Source organism: Berghia stephanieae, chromosome 12, assembly GCF_034508935.2.
Source record: "Berghia stephanieae isolate SIO BIC M18660-M18661 chromosome 12, UCSD_Bste_1.3, whole genome shotgun sequence".
NCBI lineage: Eukaryota > Metazoa > Mollusca > Gastropoda > Nudibranchia > Aeolidiidae > Berghia > Berghia stephanieae.
In genome coordinates, this window is record NC_088371.1 from 23740313 (window position 1) to 23767461 (window position 27149).

The 27149-nt window shown below is 36.0% G+C and overlaps 2 long non-coding RNA genes across 6 annotated transcripts; one reads left to right on the forward strand and one right to left on the reverse strand.

The window, feature by feature from the left end:
- Positions 1-9939: 9939 nt before the first annotated feature.
- LOC144957974 (uncharacterized) lies at positions 9940-19131 on the forward strand. Of its 5 annotated transcripts, none has more exons than XR_013642280.1 (4): positions 9940-11814; positions 15477-15589; positions 16117-16178; positions 17252-19131. It is a non-coding gene; the product is annotated as an uncharacterized LOC144957974 (long non-coding RNA). The 5 variants fall into 5 exon arrangements; XR_013642281.1 differs by having other exon boundaries at positions 9942-10289; XR_013642277.1 differs by lacking the exon at positions 9940-11814 and adding an exon at positions 12780-13497 and having other exon boundaries at positions 13945-15589.
- A 2470-nt stretch (positions 19132-21601) lies between these two features.
- On the reverse strand, positions 21602-24874 carry LOC144957976 (uncharacterized). Its single transcript, XR_013642282.1, has 3 exons — positions 24628-24874; positions 23491-23670; positions 21602-23160 (listed from the first exon to the last, which is right to left on the reverse strand). It is a non-coding gene; the product is annotated as an uncharacterized LOC144957976 (long non-coding RNA).
- Positions 24875-27149: the final 2275 nt, after the last annotated feature.

The window sequence follows — 27149 nt, forward strand, 5'->3', positions numbered from 1 at the left end:
AATAAGCTTTATATATTTTAAACAATGGTTACAAGAAAAAATACGATTTTTCTCAATAATTCTGTATTCAAACAACTTTGTATGCAAATGTTGTATTCCAGATGTGTAATTTGGCTTATCACCACTCAATGTGGTAACTCAATAGATATTACTAATACTAACTTGTGTCTATGTACGCAGTGATACAGACCTGCCAAGCATTCGACTTATTGTATTAGTATTATAGTGGGATGGCAGAATACCATTTCGAAAGGGATTTGTGCTGCGTTGTAGGTTAACAAATCATCCCCATCGACGTGTAGAAATACGCAGGTCTGACATCCGAACCCACTTTTCAGCCTAGATTAACATTGTTGTATAATGGACAGTATTTTGCGTCTTTTTTTTTTAGATTTCCATTACAACAATGAGCCAATAAGGAAATGGGTTATCAGACCTGAAAATAAGTGCACGTCGATCCACATCAATTTAAAAACCATCACCATCACAGACAATAATCACTACCACAAGCACTTTTACAACAGCCTCATTACCATCAGAATCGATTCCACCATCATTTGCACAATATCATACGTATCAGCACCCCCATCAACATCACTACCACAGCATTATACCTACCATTACCATGGTCATATCAACTATTGCCACCACTAGCAAAAGCATAACTATCATGTCAGCCACCACCACTCCAGAAAACAATCATTTTAAATACCAATATCACAGGCGTACACCATAGCGTCACCATTGCCTTCAATGTTATCACTTCAGCTTCTTGATCATTGACACCACCACTACAAGTAAATTATGGTCGTTATCGTCCCCACCACATTATTCTTATTATCACTATCAACATCACCAATGCATCAGCTTTGTAACTACCACCACCACCACCACCATCATCATCATTTCAATCAGGGATCATCATTTCAATCACGACCATCACAAAAACAACAAAATTAACAGCATCATCACTGCTACCACCACCACTAGCACTACTAACTACTATCACCACAACATCGACTACCACCACCAGGGCCCAATTTTATGTAAGCAGACTAGATTTAGTTATTTACTAGTCTAGTAAATGATTTGCTAGCCTTAAGCCGAGGCGGAACAGGTGACTAAAAAGTGGGATTTCATGAACGTTTTCTAGTCTCTGACTAGCGAGGCTCTTGCCGAGAAGTGGGCGTTGTTAGGACAGTGCCTAATTCAGCTATTTTGTGCTTGTAACATCAAGCTCTCTAGTACACAATGGCAAGTAAGACACCAGCCTTGATATTTTCAACGCAAAAGATTTCCAAAGAAGAAATTAGCAACACCTCCGTTCCGTTTCATAATTGAACTTACTTTTGCCGTGATTAATGAAATCACGTGATATTGACTGTCGACTGATCAGACAACAATGATGCCCATGGTCGACTGTCAATTATAAATTTAGGCCAATGAAAGTGTCAGTGAAAATCAAACAAATTGAACTTTAAAAAAAAAAAAAACAACAAAAAACAACGGAAAATGTGTTCTGACGAATCACATTATTTCAGTCAGTGTCATGCCAACAGAATAATTTTTGTCTCCACTATAATTTCTAGTCGTTTGTTTTTTTTTGTTTTGTTTTATGTTTGTTTGTTTTTGTTTTTTTTTTTGGTTGTTCTTTGAAGCGAACCCTTCCACTTTGAGTTTCCGTTCATTTGCAACCTGCTAACCGATTAGATTCCGGGTTTTTTCCCTAGTTTTTACTCACAAAAAAATTGTACTTTCGAAGGTCTAGCATATCTTACATTTTTTAAAAAGTAGTGACGACAATACCAGCAGGACACCTTTTGCCTCTGTCATTCGTAACCGAAGTATTTTCCTTCCGAATCGAAGCTCTCTCTTTCTAAAAATAGTTTATCGACGATATTACGTATCCTCGTAACTAGTCTCAGACTAAGCTTAAAGTCCGGCCTCAGCAATAAATGACTAAAACTTAATCAAACTTAGTCTGAAGGTGACGTGATTTTAGTCTGGGAAATATTTGGTCAGCTCACATGTAATTCCATTTTTTCAAGTCCTTGGCTAAAATCAAAGACTAAGCGCTAGTCCACGTTCATAAAAACGGGCCCAGAGCGTCATTATCGCCATCATCACCATAACAAGTAACAAGGTCACCACCATCACAGAATTTTTTTAATTGCAAACTTCCGAATATTTTTTTTTATTCGTTGAAGTTGGCAGTTCTAAAATTTACAGACGGCTTAGACTTACGTACGAATAATTTTTGCGAAGGGGAATAACGGATACGATGTGACCCATTTATTATTGAAAAACTCAATGCTGCTATTTGATGTTTTTTCAATTTGTTTTTCTCCGTCCCGCCATAGGTTAAAAAAAAAAAAAAAGAAAGAAAAGAAGATATCGTATAGACCGTAGACTATACAGCTTGGGTAAGAAAGGGGGGGGGGGGGTTTGTTTGTTTTGTTTTTAAGGGTTTTACGGCGCTTGCAACACATTTAGGTTATATCAGCGCCAGTAAAAAGGATAGTAAAAAGTTCTAGAATTACAATTAAAGCACCCAAGAGAAAGGAAGACAAAGGGGAACTGGGAACAAATAGGGATCAGATGCAGATTCCAAGACCAAACCATCAATGTACTTAGTTTGAGATCACCTAATAAGTCTCATCCGGACACAAGCACAAAATCCAACAAAGAGGAATACACTCAAATGCTTACATTATACATTAAAAATAACAAGCATAATAATACATAACAGAGAGATGATTTACAAGGAAAAAAATATCATCTCCCAAAACAATAACTATGCATTTGACTGTTTCCCTCCCAGCTAGGACTCAGGCCAGCGCCAGGACAAAACCAAGTAATCTCTTTCCAAGACAAAGACAGAAAGCAAGTTGGAAAACAGATATAGGGGATAGAAGACACAGCAAGTACCTCCCTGCCCACTATGGGAGGTCAGAGGGGGGGGGGGGGGGGGGCGTTGACAAGACTTGATAATGAGCGTGAACTAAAACATCGTTAATCATTGTCACAGTCACAGGGGGAGAGCATTTAACGAACGGGGATGGGGTGCGTGGTTTCTGTAGATGCAGAGAGAGAGAGAGAGAGAGAGAGAGAGAGAGAGAGAGAGAGAGAGAGAGAGAGAGGGAGAGAGAGAGAGAGAGGGGGGGGGGGAAGGATAAAAGATTTTAACTTTGTAATATTTGTCACAGTAAAGATTGTTCACAATTATCTTATTAAATTTTATTTTATTAAGAACTGAATTCATCTCACTCCAGTTATATTTCGGTAGGCTTAGATAAACTTTATCTTCTAATATTAGATCGTCTTTCCTTTTATAGCCTTCCCTCGAATTAATTTCTAATTAGTGAATACTTTTCGTTCTACATTCTGTCACGTAGCCATTTATTATAAAAGCTGATAGGTCTAATATTCGACACTCACTTTCTCTCCACAATCTATGCCGGACGGCCAGTCACTCTATTCCTATATATATATTGTAAGATTTTTATCTTTTGGGACTTTGTAGATATTATATCTACACCATTAAGACGCCGGAGCTTTTAACTTTGATTGTATAATCTTCAAGGATCAAACCCAAGCCCGCTGTACTACACTATAACCCCTTACCAATTGCCTGGAAGTGGAATTTTACGAGTCCAATCCTGTTATCAGAGGAATAGATCATCCAAGCCCATCAACTGCCTGGAAACGTAAACTTATGAACCCGATATATTATCATAAGTTACGTAAAGTATTCATATCTCTATTTGTAACTACCACGATCACTGTTTATCTCTTTTAATTAAATTTCATCATTATTTTATTTCATTGTAAACAAATCGTTAATTGTTTTTCATTTATAGTAACTAGTAAATTCTGGGGCCTCATTCTACATATATCTTTATGCATAGTCGAGTAGCTCTTTACTCACTTGAGACCATGACATTTTGGAGGGGACACATATAAAGAATTGAATTTATTTAGTTACTTGTATCTATTTCATCTAACTTTAAAGTTTAAATTGTAAAATCTTAATTGCCCCACTTGATCATATTTTAATTGAACTCCCTATTTACAGGATTCATTTTTTTTTCTTTTTCATTTCTTCATTTAAATGGAATAGCAATTTATCCATTCATTCTTTCATTCAAATTGAATAGCATTTTATTGATTCATTCCTTCATTCATTTATTCATTTATAAATTATTCATTCATTCATTGTTCATTCATTTATTTATTTATTCATTCATTCATCCATTCATTCGTTTATTCACTCATTTATCCAATCATTCATACATTTATTCCTCCCTTCATTCTTTCATTCATACATTATCCATTCATTCATTCATCTATTCACTCAGTTTTTCATTCATTCATTCATTCCTTGTCCACTTTGTTATTATATCACTCATTTCATTTTGTTGTTTGCCTCATTCATGAATTGTTTTCAATATGTTTACATTCCATAACGATTCATTCACCTGTCATCCAATCACTCAGTGTTGTGAACACATTTTGTAACTATTGTAAATCTTACGATATTTTATTGTTTTGTATTTCAGACATCACTGTTAAACACTCTTCAATGCCTAATTACAATTGTTGAACAACCATTGAACAAGAGAGAGGTCCCAGCCACGAACTGAGTTGGTAAATATATCCTTCATTATTCTCTTTTACATGAGTTGGGCATCACATAGTAACTATAGACATCGTGATTAGTTTTGCATAGTGATTTGTTTTAAATGCATTTTTGGCATATTACTGTTACCGAAAACCACTTATATATTATGTTCTGAAAAGTGAGTCTTTAAAAACTAAATAATAATAAAAGGAGTCTACTAGCCGTCGTGTTATATTTAGTGATAGATAACTTGGGATTATTTTGGCATCCTATTATTGTTATCACACTCTAGTATATTAGCGTCATTGCGAATAATTGTACACAAACTAACGACGAGTCACACACATTGGTGATACATTTTTCGTAGTAACATAGTTTAAAGTACACGCGATTGACACATTGTTATTGACACAAGTCATAATAACTCCGCATTGTATTGACACATTGCTTTATAAGATATAACGATAAAAGGCATCAAATTCAACATACATAATAAGTTGAAATAAGAGAGAGAGATTTCTAAAAATAGAACAGTTCATTCCAGTAAGTGTAAATAAATAAAACAGTCAGTAACAGTATCCTGTCAATATAATATATATAAAACATCGTAACTAATTTATTGCAACATGGAAGCATATAAAAGATACTTAAGTCTCGCAAAGGACTTAGAAATACCCCAGGAAAGAATATTTTCATGGTGCGAAGAGAAAGTAAAAGAAGAAAAAGAACATGAAGAAAGAATTCGTAGAGAAGAAAATGAAGAAAGAATTCGTAGAGAAGAAAATGAAGAAAGAATTCGTAGAGAAGAAAATGAAGAAAGAATTCGTAGAGAAGAAAATGAAGAAAGAATTCGTAGAGAAGAACGAGAAGAAAGAGTCCAAGAAAGGGAACTAAAAAGACAAATAGCTTTAGCAGAAGAAGAAACCAAAAGGACCCAAATGATGCTGGAAATTGAAAAAACAAAAACAGGTCATGAAAGAAAACATAATAATAGTGATGAATTTTTCGTGAAACTTCCACGCATGCCAACATACGATGAACGCTCAGACTGTCTAGAATCCTTCTTACACCGATTCGAAGTTCAGGCTAAAGGTTATCGTTGGCCAGAAAGCAAATGGGCCACAGCCTTGATTAACTGCTTATCTGGAGAACCGCTAAAAGTTTTCTATACCTTAACAACTGAAGATGCAGATGATTATGGTAAAATTAAAGACGCTCTACTAAAAAGATTTAGATTAACGGAAGATGGTTACCAGGAAAGGTTTCACACTGCAAAACCGGAAAGTGGAGAAGACTTTAATACATTCGTGAACCGAATTACTCAATTTCTAAATCGGTGGCTTGAGTTGGCAAACGTAAAACAAGACGACTTTGCAGGCCTTTACTATCTCACGCTGAAGAATCGAATCTATCAAGCTTGCAACCCAGATTTAGTCGCATTCTTTAAAGAGAGAAAGCCAGAAAACTTGGACAAATTAAAAATCTACGCAGAAAACTTTAACAGCGCACATCCATTGACACCCCTTAGCAGAACATTGAAGGAACCATACTACGCTGCCGCTGCTCAGAGTCCAGGTACACCTAAAGTTCAGTACTCAAATAGAACGAGCCGATCAATCACTCGGAACACGCAAGTGAAACAGGAGGATCATAGTAACAAACCATGGAACAAACAGTTCAATAGAGACCATAGCCGACCCTATCAAAACAAAACAAGAAATAGCACTGACAATAATACTGAGTATAAGAAAACCAACAAACCTATAATTAAATGTCAATATTGTGGAATGAAAGGCCACACAGCAGACAAATGTTACAAAATCGTGGGATATCCGAAAGAAACTGCAAATGCATCACTCCAAACCAGTGTAAATAATCAGACACGAGTAATGTCAGGAGAAAATATAAATGTGTATTGCGTGAAAGGTATGTCACTTTTAACACAAACTCACAAATCAGGATCGCTATTTTTTTGTGAAGGCAAAGCTAATGGAACTGATTGCAAAATATTGAGAGACACAGGATGCAGTACAGTAGGAATAAAAGCATCTTTGATCAATGACGAAGACAAAACTGGAAAAACGGTACAATGCATCACATTCAGTGGCACAGTCGAAACCTTTGAAACAGCTAACGTGTACATAGAAACCCCATACTATACAGGAATAGTGGAATGCTGTATACTTCCCAACCCCGTCGCTGATGTTATTGTTGGCAATATAAAAGGTCTTAAAGACAACCCAACAGATGTAAAAGAATGGTCATTAACCAAGAAACAGCTTGTCTAGCAGAAACAAGAAAGATGACTAAGACAACAGAGAAGCCAATGACTATTTCTCTTGAACCACAACAATTTGACAGGAACACGTTCATTGAAGAACAGAAAAAGGACCCGACTTTAACATCATATTTCAATATCGCAAACAAAGGGACGAAATCAAAAGTTGAATACATCATTGAAAAAGATATTCTGTTCAGGTTACATAGGAAAAGAAACAAAATAGCTAAACAACTGGTCACGCCGAGTATTTACAGAAACAAAATCCTTGGAATAGCGCACGATTCAATAACTTCTGGACATCTTGGGAGCTCTTCCACATTGAAGAGAATATCCGAGAATTTCACATGGCCTGGAATTACTAAAGACGTCCGAGAATATGTGAAATCTTGTGACACATGCCAAAGAAGAGTCGCAAAAGGCAGAATACCGAGATTGCCATTAGAGACAACCCCAGTTATTGAAAAAGTTTTTCAAAAAGTTGCAATTGACATTATAGGCCCTTTAACAAAATCAGATAGAAACCATACACACATACTAACACTAGTCGATTACGCAACCAGGTGGCCAGAAGCGATAGCATTGAAATCAACTACATCGGATCACATAGCTGAAGCATTGATGACAATTTTTACTAGAATAGGCATACCAAATGAGATACTGTCGGACAATGGACCCCAATTTACATCACATATTATGCATGAAACCATGAAACTCATGGGAATCCAACACTCATTCACAACTCCCTACCACCCCCAAGCAAATGGTCTTTGTGAAAGATTTAATGGCACTCTAAAGAATATGTTAAGAAAAGTGTCAGCAGAAAAACCAGATGATTGGGACAGATACTTACCAGCAATCCTATTTGCATATAGAGAAATACCCCAAGAATCTACAGGCTACTCCCCATTTGAGTTGATGTATAGACGATCACCTCGCGGCCCGATCAATATAGTAGCCGACATTTGTAAAGGGAATGAGGAGGACAATAACGAAATTATGTTTGCTTACGAATATGTAAGAAACCTGAAAGACAGAATAGAGGACACATGTAAGCTAGCACAGGAATCCGTCACTAAAAAAGCAGAGAAATACAAGGAATACTCCGATCGAAAAAGCAAGTCAAGAAAATTTGAGATTGGTGACAAAGTACTAAAACTCTTACCCGATGACTCGAGTAAACTTTTAGCTACATGGAAAGGACCATTCAAAATAACAGCAGTAAAATCTAATGTTAATTACGAGATTCAAATTAACAACACAACAAAGACATTCCATGCAAATATGCTAAAAAAGTATTTTGATAGAGACACAGTGTCGCAACCTATGTTTACTAATATCGAAGCTTCAAATGCAGGATTAATCATACCATTGGTCATGGGACACAGACACCCGAGACAGAAAAACAAACAAAAATCGCACAATTGCAACCACCTAAGACAAAAAAAGAAGTACGCAAAGTACTTGGGCTCCTAAATTTTTACAGGAAATACATTTACAACTTCGCGCACATCGCGACACCGCTAACAAATCTGACAAAGAATGGGTCACCGAACAAAATTGTTTGGACAGAAGTGTGTCAGAATAGCTTTAACCAATTAAAGGCATTACTGTGTTCAGAACCAATTCTTAAATTACCCGACATATCAAAAGAATTTGTTGTAAGAACTGACGCGTCTGATAAGGGCATCGCAGGTGTACTATTACAGGAACATGAGGGAACTCTAATGCCTTGCTTATATGCAAGCAGAAAATTATTGGACAGAGAATCACGATACTCTGTAATAGAGCGTGAAGGACTGGCCATCGTCTTTGCTTTAAAGACATTCAGCAGATATCTACTGCTAAAAGAGTTTGTGGTCGAAACGGACCATAAACCACTCACGTACATAAGAAATAACAAAATGAATAATAGTAGAGTACTAAGGTGGAGTCTATTTTTGCAAAATTACACTTTCAGTATCTCTCACATACCAGGCTGTGAAAATATTCACGCCGACCTACTTTCTCGATTAGTATAAACACGTGAGAAGGGTATAACTTAACCTCCCATGCATACTGTTAGTTACCTCGCAAACTATGCCAAATCAGAACGCACAATTTCGATAATTTTATTTGTAAACATGATGACCCAACTTAAAAAAAATTTTTATTCTCTATTGTCTTCTGGCACTTTTCTATTCACTTCATATCTTGTTGTTACCAACATAAGTGCCTGCTCCACTCACTTTTCTGAATTAAAATTCACCCCATACACCGGAGCATACTCAATGTCTCAATCGTTTCTATGTTATATGTTTGTGTTGAGAATATTGGCTATTAAGCTTAACTGCTGGTCAAAATTATTCGCGATGGTGGTGTACGAACGAATCGGCGATCTCAAGAAGTGGGTGAGAGAGGGATCTAGTAATGACTTTGAGTTTGAAACGAATATTTTTGTGTTCGTGGATAGCTCACACGGTAGAGCCACGCTCTCACCTGCCAGGCGGAGTTGTCGTACCAATAAGGTCGCAGGTTCAAACCCCACCACCGCCGCGAAAAAAAATTTTTATTCTCTATTGTCTTCTGGCACTTTTCTATTCACTTCATATCTTGTTGTTAACTTAACCTCCCATGCATACTGTTAGTTACCTCGCAAACTATGCCAAATCAGAACGCACAATTTCGATAATTTTATTTGTAAACATGATGACCCAACTTAATGTAACATTGAGTATTGTTTGGATATATATACCATACCCATTCATGATTTGGGAAATCTTCTCTTTATCTATCATTGTTATGAATTTTCACTCATTTATGATTAATAATTGAAATGTCAATATTCCATTTACATTTTCATTCATTTCATTCAGTAAATTACCTTCATTTCATCGACTTAAATCATGCTTCATTACCATCACTATTGTTTATCACAATGATTTGTAATCACATTGCCATCATGTCGTTCATCACAATGATTTGTAATCACAATCTTTCGTTGTTATTGTCGCCCATTCATATACCTACGTTAATATAAACATTTCCATGTCGAGTTAATAAATAATTTACGAATAACGAAGTGGTTATTTGTACTACCACTACAAATAGCGAAAACTACCGCTTTTCACTATTTGTACTCCCAGAACTCTTATGTGTTTAAAGTTGCAAACCACCGCTCCTTTACCTCTTTGTAGCTACCTACTCCCAGCACTCTTATGCGTTTAAAGTTGCATTTGTGAGCTTTCAAGGACCAGCCGACCAGCCTCCACTTTTCGCGGTCTTTCTTTGAGAAATGTGAAGCAAAAAAAATGGCCCTCTCGGTAAACGAGACATTCTCATCTTTTCTCCAATTTGAAAACATTCGAAAATGAGAATAATGTACTTTTTATTAAAAAGTCAACAAAGAAGGTAAGTAAACTAGATACGACAATTTTTTTCCTTAATTAAGTGGCAACTCATTTCTCGTCATTCTCACTCTAACTCTATCAACTAAGAAGAGTACACCACCTCAAACATTTGTCAGTTCATATCTTTGCTTTTATGAGGTCTATTTTCATTTTGAAAAGTTCAAAGTGAACAACTAAATGACGCCGATTCAGTGGTGTATTTGGTCTATCTTCATGTGAATAAATATTTTATTATTGACTTTTCCAAAATTCCAATAGGTCATTCATTTGTATGTCGTGATCTATTTTTCCTTGATTTCAGCTGTCTCAGCTCTAAACTATACTTTTCTTTCTCAATAAATAATTCATTTTCTGTTTGCAATGTATTACAGAGATGTTGATTTACCACATGTAAAAATTTCAAAGTTGTATTTGAAGCTGTTTCTGAATTATACGTGATTATCCATTGGGATGCTGTGCTTTGGTCACATTTTTTCCTATTAAGCTATATATAGAGATTTTCCACCACATAAACGGTCATAACTTTTTAACCAGTTGAGACAGAGCGATAATTTTTCACTCTAATTTATGTTTCACTCCCCTTTATTTTTCTACGCTAAATTAATACCCATAGCCACTATTTTGAAAAATTCTTGCAAGTGCCTACTAAGAGGGTTGAACTTGAACCTGAACATGCTCCTTCTTCTTCTTCTACTAATAACTACAACTAGATAGGTACTACGCCTCTCCTGAATGATCGGAACCGTTTAAGAAACTAAATTACGGGTTCCACCGGCGCAGCTCTCTAGACTTCCAGTCCCACAGTGCCCAGTATGGGCGGGAGACTTTACCCCCGATGTTCCTCGAGCCTCGAGGTAGTTTCACTTTATAATTGTTTTAGCTTTTGAACTGTGGATCTTTTGTCAAACGTTTTATTTTAATTTTTCAAATTTAGTAGCACTTTAAAGGCCTGCGTTAGGTATCGCTCTGCTGTACTGTAACTGTAAGAGCGTAAGAATAACATGGTAAAAGTACTGTAAAAGTATGCTGATGAAAATGATATTGACAATGAAATTATAATAAAAAGAAGAACAATAGAACTTATAAACAAATCAATAAAGAAGCTTTAAAAAAAATGAAATTTAAAAGAAGAAAAAACTGCCTCAAGAAGTGAAAAAAATTGTCCCTGTTGTTGAGATGTGAAGTGGACATAATCGTGTCTGTTAAGAATTAGAAGAAATGAAAGATGCCACTTTTTATTTTAAATGTAGATTGCACATTAGCAGAACACTAAAAAAAAAAGTAAAGAAAGAAAATCCAATGTGGCAACTTGGTTGCGAGTGAAAAAAGTAAAATTACTCCACTCATCATTGCTGCTGGTGTGATGTCTAGTGTTAGTTAGGTGTCACTATATTAGAGTGATATCTTGTTACTTCATATTTCCATTTTAAAACCTGTAGAACAACTTGATTGATTTGTAAATTTCCTTATATGACCATTGTTTTAGTTTTCCGCAGCCATTATAATTCAATTTGAAATATTGAAAGGTACTGGAGAGGAGTCTTAGCGGGGTTTTTTTTGTCTGTTAGTTTTAGTTATAGGTCATAGTGCAGGTCCAAGTGTTGGAAATGTACAAGGTTTTATTTTTTATTTTAAGGTTAGTTGAAGGAATACTTTCCTTAGCTCAAGGAACGTGCAGAAGACCTCCCCTATTTACTACTTACTACTACTACCCAAGTACTAGTGCTAGACTACTTCTTCCGCCACCTCACTCCTAAACGGACTGACACCACAGGCAACTGATATTATTCTCTCTCTCTCTCTCTCTCTCTCTCTCTCTCTCTCTCTGAGTGTGTATCTGTCTGTCTATTTCTGCCCATCTCCCCTCTTTTTACTAATTAGTTTGTAGGTCTTTGGCAAATTCTCAAGAACAGCCAAGATATATGCGGCTGTGTGGCACTCACTTCCGGATTGGAAGGTCCTGGGGTCGAGCCTCGTCAAGGACTCACATTCTCTCACTGTACTCATGTGTATGATTTCCTATCCGCTAAGAGCGTTGTCTGTCAGAAGAAACGTTCTACTTGTTACGTGTTGCTGCTAGTCATGGATCCTTTGTAAAGTGCTTTGAGCATGTTTGGTGGATATTGCGGCTTATGAAAGCTCAATTCTTTTTTTAATATTTATATATATATATATAAAAGATGCAGGATGATGACGGGCATGCGCTACTTTATGATGTAGTATAAACCATTCCTAATATATGATTTTGCTAAATAGGCCTACACTCAAATTTTACGAGTGTATCTGGTGGCAAATATTAGACACTCGTTGCCACTGTGATTTTGATGAAACTTGGCTTATACACAGATACATGAATTTTCATAATACGGCTTCAAACATGCGATCTGAGCTTCAATTTATAATGAAGTAATTTTTCGACAGCTTGATTGAATGTGACAAGATCCTTTTACTTAATACAATTCAATTTAGTGTGGTCTGTAGTTACCGCAAAGTCACGCAATGAATCGGTTGAAAATCTATCGTAAGCCCGTCGAAGTGTAGTAAGTTGGGCTTTTTCAACAAATCGTTGTTATAAAGATATTAATAAAAGAAAAAGAAAATTTATATCTGTATAAACTTCAAAGTTCACTCTTTAATAATTTGTAAATGTTGTTTTGTTACGCTGTATTGTTTTTCGGCAATTACTAGAATGAACAGCTTAATTTTCTAACTTTTTCGTTACGATATCGGCGGGTGAACCACGCACCGGATTGCAGTGGTTGTAAACAAACGGGTCGCGCTTTAGCTGTGTGTGTCGTAGAGACTTACGGTTTTCACCACTGAAAAGAGCGGGAATTAAGCTTTACAAACATGTAACACAAGCTAAGGTTTATATCCGCGAAGCCGTCGAAATATCGTTGTGAAAGCGAAAGCTCTAATTTTTCACCCGACGCCGAATATAAGCCTTGGCTTGTGTTACACTATCAGAAAGACAAATTTTTCATCAACAAAAACATATTTATTAAAAGTTAAAAGCAGAATCACAGCGACAGCGATTTGAACGCAACGACACCCTATATTATACCGTTCTCCTGACTTCTGAACTATGGCTGCCATTCCAATCGTTGAACTCGATGCAGATCTACCGGCTGGTCGTGACCTGCGGTCCGACTCAACGGACTGTGAAAAAAAGACTCTAAAAAAGGATACTGACCCAATGTCTGTGCTAAGTAAGTGTTTTTGTTAATAAAATTAAATGCAGTTTAATTACCAAGATTAATTATATCAAATATTACGTTCCATTTTCCTTTTTTGCCAGTGGGAGTAAGCACAGCTATGGAACAGCCTAACTTTGTTGTCCTCGATTCGCTACTTTACGCTGTTCTCGATAGGTTATTAGGCCTTGGTTGACCTAACCAACTTTTTTTATTAGAGTAAGGTATCGTTTTAAAACTGAAAAATGACAATCTTTCTTATTTTATCACCTTAGTAACTTTATTATCCTTTCAACCGGGTATGCCTAGTCAAGTCAACGAAATCGACAGGCGACTTCCGGTTTGTTGTCAACGAATTGTTTTGCTTCGATACAGATGGGATTCTTTCAATTTATTTATAAACATTTCATACCATAAGTCACCTTGAATATTTTTTCATAGGTATTTTGCTTCTTATTACAGGAGATACTGGATATGATGCTCTAGCGGTCACATACTACACAGGGACAAAAACATACCAGCTAACCAAGCCATGTCGGGATACTTCCAAAAACACGGGAACCTTTTCAGAGGAAGACCGATCACAACACTCCCTGTGATCCTAAACAAAAACCTCACAACACTTGGACAAAGCATTAGTCTCATAACGGCAGGGGACCTTGAAAATCTGAGAACCCTAGCAGAGGACCGGCAATATTGGAGACACCTCACACAGGAAATACTGGAAACAGCCAAGGCGACCCGATCTTTCGGTCGAGACGCGAAAGGCATCTAAGTCAAGTCAAGTCATTATATGAGCTTTATTTTTGTAATTGAGCTTGGTATTTGATATCAGAGCATCGTATTGTATATGCAAGCAAAGTTTCATTCCGTTCCATGAACTGAGAAGATTTTTACGCTGTGTTATTAGATGCTCGTGATTCATCTGTGGCGTGTTCGCGTTAATTTTACTTTTACCCTCAAAATGTAAAATTTTATCCCAATATGTGTTTTTATGTACTTGTAAGCATCAGATTTGAATTCAGTGCATGAAAATACATAGACATAGCAAGTTTCAAGGTATTCTGAGCATTGGTTTCAAAGTTATGGTCAATTATTCGATATTTGTCGTATTTTTGTGGACATTCTGCGAAATGGAGCTTTTCGCCAACTTCGCCACTGCATTTCAATACTTTTTTATTAAACAATCACAGTAAAAAAAAATAAGATCAAATTTCAGTACACATTGAACAAGTCCGAGAAGTTTCACCAGTTTACGAGTGAATTTCATTGCACAGTAGCATTGCGAACTTCCAGTATTTGATAGGAGATGCTGATTTCTCGTAAAAAATGACTAAGTCCGAACTAATTTCTCTCGAATTGACATGGGTATAAAATTTTTACCTTTCACTGTATACCTTTGAAATTATGTATATGGATAGAAAAAGTTGTATAGAATAAGAATATGTTTACAGTTATTAGTTCATTCCCATATATTTTTTGCAATCTTGTTGTGAACATTGTCTTTTATGCTGTTTGAAAATTGTCGCTTATTGTTGGAGTCCAAAAAAAATTTAAACATTCATAACTTTTAAAATTTTTGTCCGATTTTGATGATTTAAAGACTGAAGTTCTAGTTTTGCTGTATTCTATCTGACTGTGTAACGCAAAAAGAGCTATACTGCATTTGAAAAATCACTTTGTGGTACCTACTAGTAGTTGTTTGCCTAATATTAGAATGCACAGAATTTGAATTTTTATTGACTTTAAATATTGAAAACAACATGCCTTTGGCTTTCCATTTGTGCCATTCCATTCAGCTTTTGACCTAGTCCCTGATTTGAGTACCACGTCACAAATTTAAGTTCTTCGAGAAAACTCTCGACTTACTTTCTTATTCTTCTAACGTACTGAACTGTAACACCTTTGTCTCAGTTGGAGAAAATATTGCAATTTTTAAACTTAATATTTAGGTATTTATGTTATGATCTTTTATATTATTCCGTGTTTTTCAGCTTCCATCATATCACCCTGAGGAAAGTTGGCTAATTTATGACTTTTGTGTCTATGAATGCAAGCAGGGCAAAAAGCAATTGACTTCAAGCAAAGGAGTTCGCCCTAACCAGAGGTAGGAGGTTGTTTTTGGACGGGGGCAGGAGGTGTTTTTTTACTTTTACATATTTTAAAAAAAATGAAAATATTATATGCACAAGGTTATAATATTTCAGAATAACTCGGAAGTAAATTATCACCATCAGCTTTTCTATCTTGATTGCCAAGACAATTTTAATAAAGCAATCAAACTGATTCTGAATTTTAAAACATCCAGAGGAAGAGGCAATGTGTGCCTATCTGCAGCTCATTTACAGTCTTCAGTGGGCGGGCTGCACGATGTAATACAGCAAGACAATAGTTCAACTATTACCAGAACAGTTTTAAAAAGTGAAAGACTTGATTTGTTCAAAAAATCTGATTGCGCTGGATTAGTATTATTATTGAATGTCTTATTAAGATTTATTTTCAATTGCTCTATAATCTGCATGTTGAAATCCTTCACAATTGAGTTATGCAAGTGACAACGCTATTAATATTTTATCATACTATGTTGTGGATAATTTTATTATTTTGTAATAAAAAGTTTTTCTTACCATGCAGGACTCTGAAATTAATACTGGCTTCTGAGGGTTACAGGGGCTAATCACCCATGCGATAAATTGGTAAGACTCATTCATTTTATACTTATTTTCCATCGACATTTTGTCCCTACAGTTTTTCGCTGCCGAAAATTTTAAACTTGACAGCAATTAATCGCAAATTCTATTTTAGTCGCAATTAGACTCAATTTTTTTTATAAATATGTATTATTTTTTCTTTTCTTGTTACTTTATATTTTCAGTACTTAATTGTCCCTCCCCCCTCCCACTATTGAGTGTAATATATAGTTCCATGTTGCTCCCTGTCTTTGTTATGGATTAAGATTGCTCATTTTTTTCCTGGTTCTTGTGGGGGTCTTTAGTTGGGATGCAGACAGTCAAATACAGTACCTTTCTTCTTGAGATGATTTTTTATACTGTAAATCATCTCTCTGTTATGTACTGTTATAGGTTTTGAATATTATTGCATTATGTAAATGTTTTAGCAGGATCCTTTGCTTGTGTCTCGGTGAGACTTTGAGGTAATGTCAAAATTGGTACATCTTTGAGGTGCTCGTGAAATCTACTGTTCCCTATTGAATCAGTCACCATATCATCATCCTTTTTATAATGTTGTAAGCGCTATTAAGTCCTGTAAGACAATATAAGCAGATCTAGGTGGTGGTATTTTTTTGGGTCTTTTTTTTTTTGTCTTTGTTTATTTTTTGTTCCAGATAAGGAATTTTAAGATTTGATGGTTGTCCATAGACTTTTTAAAATAAAGTTTGACTTTGACTATGAGTACGGTGCAGTTATAAGTGCTTGATTTCTGAGGACTAATTATAAATGGTGACCACTCTATTGCGTTTTTGTATGCCATGAAAATGTTACAAAGACAATGAAGCGACATTTTTTGGGAATTCTGCAGTCATTCATTTAACCCTTGAATTTGATGAGCGCCTGTTGCATTTTAGTTCATTCAAGTATTTTAGAGTGACAAACACAACTCGTGCATTATGGGTTTATATGCAGATTTTTGTCTTTAAATTGTCAATAAAAAATAAAATGCTTTTTTTTGTTTTGTTAGCTGGCAGGTCTGAATTGAATGCTATTGCATACAATTTTGTACTTTTAATCTTTTTTCTTTTTACATTTAGCCATCCTCACTTTATCCGGAGAATCGCCTGCCCCTCGTGAATGAGACAGTGAAGGCTATGGCTAAAACAAAGGTGTCCACAACCCAACTTAGGCAATACATTCAATCAAGCCAAGGATAAAATGTATTGCCTAAAGATGTCGAAGATTTGCAGCGGAGATTGTTCAAGACTGATATTGACAGGACGGACGGTGAGACGGTACAGGAATTACTGAGAGAGATAGAGGAGGAAGGAGGTGTAACAAAGTTCAGTGTGAATGAGGATGGTGGTTTTTAGTATTTGTTTTAAGTAACGGGAAGAATGAGGCGTGATTTGAGTGTTTTTTTGTGATGTGTTTGTTATGGATGTAACATACAAAGTAAATCGATATTTGTATCCACTTGTGAATATTATGTGCATAGATGATGAGGGTCATGACGGGCGAAAGACTGGAAATCCATGACCAACCTGAAACTGACATTGTACCAGTATGACGTGTGACAAATACACAGGAAGGACTGTATCGAATTGTATCTTCAGTGACAAACAGGATCAATAGCTTGTTTCAAGTTATGGTAGAACATCAGTTTCTGCAAAGAATCTCCCAGTTGGAACAATTTTTGACTCTTGTCTCTGAAGATAAAGACTGACATTGTCGACATGACTGACTTAATACAGACAAATCCCCATTCTAACCCTCTTTCTGACTTTTCAGAGACACCAGACATTGTAAATGCACGTACTGACCAGAGACCACAGACATTATAAATACACACTCTGCCCAGACAGAGACCACAGAAGTTATGGACACACAGACTGACCAGACAGAGACCGCAGACGTTATGGACACACAAACTGACCAGACAGAGAGACCACAGACGTTATGGACGCACAGACTGACCAGACAGGGACTCCAGATAACAGAGACATGCGACCATAAAGATGCCCTTGACACAACAGAGACAGTTAGACTGCGAAATTTTTCAAATGTGACTCTACACAGGAAATTTCATACAGAATTCCCTTAATACCTTTACTCATTGTCCATTCGTAAAATTTATTTTCATGTAATAAACCACCAAAAAAGTAAATTTTTAACGTGGGTGGGGGCTGTCACGTTACTGTAGAACGAGCTTAAGTCTCAATGGGATATTAGCTTTAGGCAACCACAAGTTGGTATTTTTCAAACCTGTTGCTATGCTATCTTGTAATGACAACGTCTCTCAGTCGCCAAACGTCACTAGCTATCCTTCACATAATGCAGGGTTGATTGTGTGAAGTACGTTTGGGGCCGGAAGATAGCAAGGCATAGTGCAGGCTACTGTACTGTGTCAGTCCGTGAACGGGTGACCAATTCATAGTACAGAGAAGGCAAATCTGTTCCTATATGTCCCAATAAAAATATAACACAGAGAAGGCCGAAACTGTGTTATACAGGTCGGTACAGAATAAAACAAATATAACACAGGAGACCAAACACTGTGTTGTAGAATATCAAAATTTCAAAGGTGGTCGGTCAGTGACGAAATAAAAAGGGACATTATAAGTCGTAATATCACATCCCAATAAAAGAGTGTGATAGTAAAAAGGTGCCCGTTAACAATTGAGTCGGTCAAGTCTCTATCCAGATTCAAAAGGATAGTGCAAAGTCCTGTATGTAAAACAAATTTGAGAAGCATGGTTGTTCTCAATACTTGTTGGGTCGTGATCGGTATAGAGTGAAGTAGTGTTCATGATACACATCAGAGCAATGCTGTGTCAAGATTACAGAGGAGCAAGAAGACAAGATTTGTTTGTGTGTCTTTATATGTTACGGAATAGGTACATTTTGGTTGTCAAAACTTTCATTTATATTTTGACATTTTCTTGATCTTTTAAAATAAAATTATAATTTAATTTAATCAACAGACTTGTTTAATAATTTAAAGAGATACTTTTGTGGGGACCTTTTGTAAAATCATTAGTCCGATTGTAGTTGTAAATCTCTTTATATTCTAATGTCATAAAATCAGTGACACCACTGAATTCCTACCAGCGCTTTTACTCACTGAGTCCCTACCACCAGCGCTATTACTCACCCAGTCCCTACCACCTAGGCGGGGTTCCTGACCTCCCATAGTGGGCAGGGGGGTTCATACTGTGTCTTCTATCCCCTTATATCTGTTTTCCAACATGCTTTCTGTCTTTGTCTTGGAATGAGATTACTTGGTTTTGTCCTGGTCCTGGCTGAGAGGGAAGCAGTCGAATGTATAGTTAGTTTTGGGAGATGATATTTTTTTCATTGGAAATCATCTCTCTGTTATGTACTGTATTATGTTTTATTTACATATTATATTTGATTTGTTAACATTTGAGTGTATTCCTCTTAGTCGGGACCTGTGCTTGTGTCTGGATGAGACTTTTAGATGATCTTAAACTAAGTACTTTGATGGTGTGCTCTTGGTATCTACATCTGTTTCCCATTTGAACAAATTCCCCTTTGTCTTACCTTTTCTTGGGTGCTTTAATTGAATTCTATAACTTTTTACTATCCCATTTCTTCCTTTTTACTGGCGCTGATATGACCTTGATGTGTTGCAAGCGCCGTAAAACCCTCAAAAACAAACAAACAGTCCCTACCAGCAGCGCTTTTACTCATTGAGTCATAGAGCTTTTACTCACCGAGTCCCTACCACCAGCGCTTTTACTCACTGAGTCATAGAGCTTTTACTCACCGAGTCCCTACCACCAGTGCTATAACTCACAGAGTCCCTACCACCAGCGCTTTTACTCACCGAGTCCCTACCACCAGCGCTTTTACTCGAGTCATAGAGCTTTTACTCACCGAGTCCCTACCACCAGCGCTATAACTCACCAAGTCCCTACGACCAGCGCTTTTACTCATTGAGTCATAGAGCTTTTACTCACCGAGTCCCTACCACCAGCGCTATAATTCACCGAGTCCCTACCCAACGCTTTTACTCTTCGAGTCCCTACCACCAGCGCTTTTACTCGCCGAGTCCCTACCACCAGCGCTATAACTCACAGAGTCCCTACCCAGCGCTTTTACTCTTCGAGTCCCTTCCACCAGCGCTTTTACTCACTGAGTCATAGAGCTTTTACTCACTGAGTCCCTACCACCAGTGCTTTTAATCTTCCGAGTCCCTACCACCAGCGCTTTTACTCACTGTCACTGTCCCTACCACCAGTGCTATTACCGAGTTATAGAGCTTTTACTCACTGAGTCCCTACCACCAGTGCTATAACTCACCGAGTCCCTACCACCAGCGCTTTTACTCACTGACACTGTCCCTACCACCAGTGCTATTACTGAGTTATAGAGCTTTTACTCACCGAGTCCCTACCACCAGCGCTATAACTCACAGAGTCCCTACCCAGCGCTTTTACTCTTCGAGTCCCTACCACCAGCGCTTTTACTCACCGAGTCCTTACCACCAGCGCTATAACTCACCGAGTCCCTACCACCAGCGCTTTTACTCACTGAGTCATAGAGCTTTTACTCACTGAGTCCCTACGACCAGCGCTATTACTCACTGAGCCCCTTCCACCAGCGCTTTTACTCACCGAGTCCCTACCACCAGCGCTATTACAAAGTCATAGAGCTTTTACTCACTGAGCACCTACGACCAGCGTTATTACTCACCGAGTCCCTACCACCAGCGCTATTACTCAGCGAGTCATAGAGCTTTTACTCATCGAGTCCCTACGACCAGCGCTTTTACTCACTGAGTCCCTACCACCAGCGCTTTTACTCGTTGAATCCCTATCACCAGCACTTTTACTCGCCGAGTTCCTACCACATGGCTATTACTGAGTCCCTAACACCAGCGCTAATACTATTAGCCACCAAATCCCTACCACCAGGGGGGACAATATAAGCTCAAATTAGACCCCAAAAATTCTTACAGTGATGCAGAAAAAAACAACGAACAGATCTCTTTCAAATTTACACAAAATGTTTCTTACAACAAGATGGATAGGTTTAGCAATAGTCTTGAAAATAAATTTTTCAGAATTTTTTTTCGATTTCTTAGTGAAAATTTGGTGTGACTGACATGACAGGAAAAAAAAATTGATTTAAAAATTCATAAAACTGCTAAATTTTTGTTTAGCCCAAAACCCAACCATCATGATGCAAAACACATCATAAGAAAAATTCTGACCAAATTTGAAGACAATCTGATGGGAAACAATCCAGATGTGAATGTTAGAAAATCAGAGAATGACGCACAATGAAATTTTGAGAAAATGAAAAATTTGTCTTTAATTTGATAATAAAGCTAATTATGCAGACAAAGGCCAACATTCATCAAGTATAACCAATATGGAACAAGAAAACAGTAATATTTTATAAATTGATCAAATTCTGAAAAAATTATAAACGATTCGCTAACCCATACCTCTAAGAAAAAAAATTGCGAAATAATTTAATATCTGCTGTTATTCACCAAAAAATTACTTTAGTGGTCAAATATGCTTTATAGTTCTAAAATTCTTTAATTATATCTCATGAACGAATAATGTAATGTATAATTTGATGCTAAACACCAAAAATAACTGAATTAAAAAAAACAACTTTTTTAAGGGGCAACATAAGCTAAAATTAGACGTAAAACCCTAAAATTTCTAACATAGATGCACCAAAAACTAGCATATAAATTTCTTTCAAATTTAAACACAATGTTTCTTTCATAAATAGCTATATCATGAAAACTCTTGGAATAATTTTTTAGAATTTTTATTTGATTTCAACTGAAAATTTAGCGCGGATCGACAAATGAATTTTAAAATTTATAAAATTGCTAAATTTTAATTTACCCCCAAACACTTACATCATGATTTTTTTTTTTGTTTGTTTGTTGCTTTAGGTCTCTTCCAACACAATTGAGGTTATATGAGAGACCACTGAAACAAAAAAACAAGCAATCTAACAAAAATAGTACAAATGTCAATCAAAATCATAACCTAAAGATATCATAAGCTAAATTATAAATAACCAAGAACAAACAGGCAGAGGATTTACAGGAAAAAAAATATCCCCTGTCAAAAATACAATCACAAACCAAAGAAGCAGGATAGGCTAGTAAAGAGAAGAAGAAACGACATCACTATCGGATCGTACACCCATGCGAACATCATAGGTATATGATTCAAGGGTGATGCTCCCATCCAACCACCTGCACATCATGATGTAAAACACATCATAGAGAAAAGATTCTGAATAAATTTGAAGATAATTTAAAGGAAAATGATTGAGGTAGGATTGCTAGAAAATCAGACAAATGCCATAAAACAGACATTTGAGAAAGCGCAAGCTTTTTCTATAATTTGACATAAAGTTAAAAGGCTGATTTTGCAGACAACTAAAAGAAATGATCCATCAAACTTTCAAAATATGACCGTAATAGGACAAGAAAACGAAAATTTTGTAGATTGATCTAAGTCTAAAAAAAATTATAATCGGTTCACTAACCCATACCCCTTAGATAAAAAAAAATGCTGTAAAATTGATTTTTTTACGCCCAGAGATAAAATAATTTTGTGGTCAAATATGATGTCATACCTTATGAATTCATCATTATAATCACAAAACCTAATTATTTACTGTATACAATAGGTTATACAGATGATTTCTAGATATATTAAATGATTTTTCAAATATGATATGGCACGCTATCCTCATTTTTCATTTTTTTATTCTACTTGAGAAACAAGTCGTATAAAATTAGATATCTAGTCAAGTTGAACTGCAAAATCAATTCTATTTTAGACAATAAAACAGTTAAATAGTGCACTAGCTCTGAATAAAAAGCAATTTGCTTTCCCAAACCCTTGGAATAAAAATCTCTTTCGCCTCAATACAGAAAAAGTCAACACTACTTGTTTGCCACCACTTTTTTTGTAGTTCCACAAAGAGGGTTGATCCTGCTCTGGATGGAAAAATTGAAATAAAAAAGAGACACATTTCATTAGCAATTTTTGGAAATGGCATTATTGTCATAAAATGCATTTGTTAAAGACATAGCGATTTTTAAAAAATGATCATTATTCACACCAACACACTTGAAATTTCATTGGTTTTACATCCATAGAACAAAACTCTTGGCAACAAACTATAGTCTGTCGTTAAGTTAATACATTCAGTAGTAATTCAATTCAAATGATGCTTTGCCATTTTCATTTAGAAAAATGAGCATTTATTTTATTGATCACCAATAAAAAATGTAAAGGCGCAATGGAGATTTGAAAACATTACTAACCATTGTCAAAAAGTGCATGCAGACACTCTGGTCTGCTGGCCCAGATGATGGTTTGCTGATTGATGAGTTTTGCCACAGGCAAAGGTTTGCCTCAACACACCTTGCCAGAATAGCCCTTGAGCCAGCATCTTTATGGATTGTCAGGACACCAGTAACGTCAACAGTGTTCTTTCATGTTAGCTGTCGATGAAAACAAAAAATTAAATTTAATTCACTACAGCAAAATAGGCACATACATGCCAATGCTAAAGTTTATAACAGCAACACTTCGCATGTTGAACGGGACATAACGTCTGTTAGGCGATATTACAATTTCTTCGGACAGAGACAACGCAGTTAACGGCCAAGTACACATTTTACAACTGAGTCCGGTGAGAGAAAGTGAGCAAAGTGCCTTTTCCAAGGGCTCAACTATGCGCCGAGCGAGGCTCGAGCCCAAGACCTTCCGGTCCAAAAGCGAGTGTCATACCACTGCGACATAGCCGTACGTAATTTTTAAAGATATAATAAAAATAATCACACTAATATAATTATCTCACATTGTCATCATCATAGGCATTTCAAAACTACTAATAATACTACCACTACAGATATCTTATCATTATAAAATATTACTCTCTCTCTCTCTCCATGAACATAACATACAAAACCCAATTTTCCGATATAAAAAAAACAGCCCCCCCCCCCCCCCCCCCCAAAAAAAAAAAAGTTTTGAAAAAGTATGGACGATGCATGCTGTGTCGGCCATAATAAAGATAATAACAATAACTGAATGAAAAGTATTTTTTTAAAGGACCCTGCGCCTGGAATGTCGTGAGTACTCGAAACCTCTTGATCTTGATAAAATTAGCAACCTTTTGACTGGGGATCGAACATTGAAACACCTGGTTTTAATCGCCTGACATGGAAGGCTGATTTAAAATATTTGGGGGGGGGGGGGGGGGGGGGAATTAGTATTTTAATTTTTTTTAAGCCCTGTTATTGTTATTTTTCACAAAATAAAGTAATAAAGTTAAGTAATTCGCGGTAGCGACAAATGTGTCGTCAGCTGATGCACAATCAACAAACACACAACCCCAAAGCATGTTTAGTTATAAAAATAAGAAATGAATTAAAATGTGCATTTCGTATGCTTACCTTGTAAACTGAGTATTCTGTGACTTGAAAAGAGTGAAGAATTACCAAAGTCCGTCAAAATCAACGTAATAATAGATGTGATGAGATGAAGTGGTCACTTTTTGACTTCCAGATAATTCATTGTATATTGCAGTTCTATCCGTATAAAATGTTATATTTTTAGTAATTACGCAAATTCTATTTTTAGTAAGAGTACAAATAAGCTCTGGCGTTATTTGCAGTGGTAGTACAAATAAGCGTAGCCAATAATTTAATTGTAGCACAAATCATAACAATGGATTAATGCTAGAGTATCATGATAGTAAATTTACTTCCGTTTGTAAAATCTATCTTTCCCATAATGGTTAAAGAGTATATTTTAAACGTGGGTGGGGGTGTCACAGTAAAGATTGTTCACAATTATCTTATTAAATTTTATTTTATTAAGAACTGAATTCATCTCACTCCAGTTATATTTCGGTAGGCTTAGATAAACTTTACCTTCTAATATTAGATCGTCTTTCCTTTTATAGCCTTCCCTCGAATTAATTTCTAATTAGTGAATACTTTTCGTTCTACATTCTGTCACGTAGCCATTTATTATAAAAGCTGATAGGTCTAATATTCGACACTCACTTTCTCTCCACAATCTATGCCGGACGGCCAGTCACTCTATTCCTATATATATATTGTAAGATTTTTATCTTTTGGGACTTTGTAGATATTATATCTACACCATTAAGACGCCGGAGCTTTTAACTTTGATTGTATAATCTTCAAGGATCAAACCCAAGCCCGTTGTACTACACTATAACCCCTTACCAATTGCCTGGAAGTGGAATTTTACGAGTCCAATCCTGTTATCAGAGGAATAGATCATCCAAGCCCATCAACTGCCTGGAAACGTAAACTTATGAACCCGATATATTATCATAAGTTACGTAAAGTATTCATATCTCTATTTGTAACTACCACGATCACTGTTTATCTCTTTTAATTAAATTTCATCATTATTTTATTTCATTGTAAACAAATCGTTAATTGTTTTTCATTTATAGTAACTAGTAAATTCTGGGGCCTCATTCTACATATATCTTTATGCATAGTCGAGTAGCTCTTTACTCACTTGAGACCATGACAATATTATTTAAATATCTATCTTTAGCAGCATTTAAAGGACAGAAAAAGTTGATAATAATAATAATAAATTAAGTGTGTGTGTGTGTGTGTGTGTGTGTGTGTGTGCGTGCGTGCGAGTGTGTTTGTGTGTGAGTGTTTGTATATTTGTCTAATTTCAGAAATTAATTTTATCTCATTGTATTTCATGAAAAAATTATTTTATGAAGCGGCTGAATATAGATATGTGGAAGGTTAGATATTACAAGAGGTTTATAAAAATGAAACGAGTCTCATTTTGTTACATCACATTCTGTCGATTATACTTTCATAATTAATTTAGCTTTCGTATACACATGAAATTAAAATTAAACCAAATTTGATCTGGATACCTGATTTCTACTCTGATCTAGGTCTCTCATAGATTTAAGATTTTAATCCAAATGAGAGCGATCTATAATCAAGTTTTAGTCCAACTGAGTCACATGATTAGGTCTGTCTAACGGTTGATCTTTTCTTAATATAAGATAAGTAAACACGCTGCTCTGTCTATGAAAGTTGTAAACATACTCATCGGTCAAACTGGAAAAGTAACATAATGTGACGTTGGATATTTCAAGAACTGTGAACGTTTTATTATCGAGGCCATTTTGAGCACATCTGCAATGTGACCAATGACTCGAGCACGTGGAAAATTAATGTAGATCGTCCCCATTGAAAAAGAAAAAGAAAGAGTACAGAGTGGGAGGACGTTGGGAGGAAGTTGGGTGGTTCAATCCTTTGGCGTGTCCAACCCTCCCTATTTAATTGTGTCTACGATGAACCCGAGACAGGTATTGCTGTCTCGAAAGGAAGTTCCCTCCACTGGGATCTAGGTTATTTTACGAGCGTTTATAGTGTCATTAGGTTACTTCATGGAAATTTGTAAAATCTGAATTGACCGTTCCAACACTTGTGGTACTTCGTTTTACAAAGAGATGAAAAAAAAAGTTGAATGAAATATTGTTGATGTCCCGTTTCAAATATTTCGTAGATCAGATCTGACTTTAAAAGCTAATCAAGAGTGGAAGTTATTAATATTTTGATCAATATTATTGACAAGCAGAAATTATTTTGTTTTCTTAGTTTGAAAGGAAGATTCAATTTAAGATTTGATACTAAAAATGTATAAAACAGACAAGATAAAGTCTGACTTATGCCCTTAACCTTTACTCCCATAATGTTTTTGGTTTGGTGTATTTGTGTGTTTTTTTTCTCTCTCAGTTCCTTTTTTTTTTTCTTTAAATGATATAGGCTAGTAGGCTACGAGTTTACATCTTCTGTAATCGTGCCATAATTATACATAGAACATACGAAAACATACACCCACATACATACATAAATACGTACATACACATAGATACAATTATAACGGCGATTGCGACACA